The following is a 3,089-nucleotide window of genomic DNA, read 5'->3' as shown; positions in this document are numbered from 1 at the left end:
CTTTCTTCCACTGTGGACTTAAGCAATCCTACTGTCACAGATCTCATACCTATAACATTATATCCCTGTTTTTAATAGTGAGAAGCTATATGGGAAGTATTTTAAGAGCCTCCAAACTACCAGCAGAAACAGCAAGAACAAAACAAACATAAAAAGAGAATATGTGTTTATGTTTAGGAAGTAATTGCATACATCAGTTTATACATATAATTAAACAAACATGACATATTGAAATATTTTCTTAGTGATGTCCTATAATTATATCTTAATAAAATATTTAGTCATGTTTTAACAGGTCCAAGAATAATTATTTTACTGTTCTTTTTGGAATGTGAACTTAGAAGTCAAAGAGTTCAATTAATTATCTTCATTGAAACAGTTTGAATGAAGAAGGAATTGTTTTTCCAGGATGGTGTGAAGGTTGATTTAAGTCTGGAGTCAATTGCTGCAGGCTAGAAAGGTATCCTTTAGCTAACCCCCTCAATTCAAAAATACTGTATCTAGGAATAATATTCCAAGTAATTACATCTAGCAAATGAACCAGCTCATGGAGAGGTAAAAAGAGGCATCTAGATTTTAGAACTGTACAGCAAATAGGATTGCCAAGAATATGTCTGGGAAGGAATAAGCCAGCAACTATTCAAGGGTGAGGTTCATGCGTTGTAGTAAGTTACTCTCAAAACAGAAGAATGTGAAACAGTAGGATATTTTCTGTGGTATCACCATGTTTTCCTGTGGCTGGACTACTTTGAGAAAAATATATGAGAAGGTTGAGATAGGAAATATAGGGAAAGAAAATAAAACTAAAGGTTAGAAATGACAAATATATGGTTAAATATAAAAGATTATATAAATTTAACTTTAGTTCTTCAAAGCACATTTACAATTGTATAAAGCAATAATTATTCACTGAATTACTGGGTTTATGATATGCATACAGCAGGTCCTCAAATAACATTGTTTCATTCAATGTCATTGTGTTATGACATTGATAAGATACTGTAGGGTATCAGTTAGCCTATGGTAAAATTGGTTTTATTATACATCATTTTGCTTAAAGTCATCGATGACATTAGGTGAGGACTTACTGTACATGTGATATGTGTGGCAACAGTAATATGAAGGAGGAGGAGGAAATGGAGCTATTGATGCAAAATGTTTGTATTTTATCAGAAATAAGTCAGATTCAAACTTAAGTAGATTGTTATTATTTAAGATTCATATTGTAACCCCTAGAGTAGCCATTAAGAAAACAGACTTAAAAAGAGAGATAAGAAATAAAGAGAAATTAAATTAGCACACTACAAAATATATATTTAACACAAAATAAAGTAGTAAAAGAGAAACGGGGAGGGGCGGGTGGGCAAAAAAGAACCAACAAATGGAAAAAATAGGCAGAGATTGCTGGAATGGATAAGAAGCAAGATCTAGTAAAATGCTGTCTGCAACAAATACACTTTAGGGTCTAAGGACAAATAAACTGAATGTGAAAAGATAGAAAAACTATACCATGCAAATAGTAACCATAATAGAGCTTGAGTGGTTATATTAATACTAGAGGCCCAGCGAGCGAAATCGCGCAAGGCCCCAGACCTGCTCCGCTGTGAGACCCATCAATGCACCTCCTGGTGACCTGTCGTTTGGTTGTTATGTCGTTACGGCCACTGGCCTTTTATAATATAGATCAGAATAAATAGACTTTAGTCAAAAAGTATTATTAGACACAGAGAGGGACATTTTACAATGATGAAAGAATCAATACATGAAGATACAACAAGCATACCAGTGCTTCCAAAATATATGAACCAAAATCTGACAGAAGGAAAGGAGAAATGTCAAATTCAACAATATGAGATGGGGATTTCAAAACTTCCCTTTCAATAATTGAGAGAATAACTAAATATAGAATCAGTAAAGATAAGAAGACATGAATGACATTGTAAAACTTTTCTTAAATTGAATAAAATGACATTTATAGAACACTATACCTAACAGTTGCATAATATATATTCTTTTTAAGTACAAAAGGAATAGTTTCCAGGACAGACTGTATGATATGCCATAAGACAAATCTTAATGCATTTAAAAGGATTGAAACCCTTAAACCATAACAGAATCAATGTAGAAATCAACAACAGAAATAAATTTTGGTATTCACCTAATACTTATGAAAAAAACGCACATAAAATACTTATAAAAAACTTAACAAAAGAAGGGCAAAACATTGATAACACTGAAAATTGAAAAACATTGATAACTAAGAAGGTCTAAATAAATAGGGAGATAACCATGTTTATGAATTGGAACATTTATTGTTGTTAACTTGATAATTCTCCCCAAATTCATCCATAGACTCAACATTATTGATGTTGAAATATCAGCAGGCTTTTTTTTTTTTTTAGAGGAATTGGAAAATGGATCCTAAATGTATATGAAAATGCAAAGGACCTAGAATAGCCAAAACAATTTTGAAAAAGAACTAATTTGGACAACTTACCCTACCAACTTCAAAATTCAAAATAAATGTATATCAACTAAGACTATAGTATTAGCATAGGAAAAACATATAGATCAATGGAACACAATTTACCATGCAGAAATAAACCCTTACATTTATGGTTTACTGATTTTTGGCGAGAGTACAAAGGCAGGTTAGTGGGAGAAAGGACAGTCTTCCCAACAAATGGTGTTGGAACAATAGGCATTTTTTTCCATAGGGAAAAAATAAACAGTCACCAAAATTATACACCATACACAAAATGAACTTAAAATAGATCATAGATTCAGATGTAAAACTTAAAGCTCTAAAACTTCTAGAAGAAAACATAAGAGAAAACCTTTGCTACCTTGAGTTAGCCAATGGTTTCTTAATAGACACCAAAGTTACCTTTCATTAAAAAAAATCGATAAATTGAACTCCATCAAATTTAAAAACCTTTGCTCTTCAAAAGATACATTAAGAAAATAAAAAGACAAGCCACAGATTAAGACAAATGATTTGCAAATCTGATAAAGGAATTGTACACAGAAAATACACACACACAGAGAAATATATATATATATATATATATATATATATATATACACAT

Source organism: Myotis lucifugus, unplaced genomic scaffold, assembly GCF_000147115.1.
Source record: "Myotis lucifugus unplaced genomic scaffold, Myoluc2.0 scaffold_122, whole genome shotgun sequence".
Taxonomy (NCBI): domain Eukaryota; kingdom Metazoa; phylum Chordata; class Mammalia; order Chiroptera; family Vespertilionidae; genus Myotis; species Myotis lucifugus.
The sequence above is the reverse complement of the archived record's forward strand: the minus strand, read 5'-3'. Positions refer to the sequence as shown.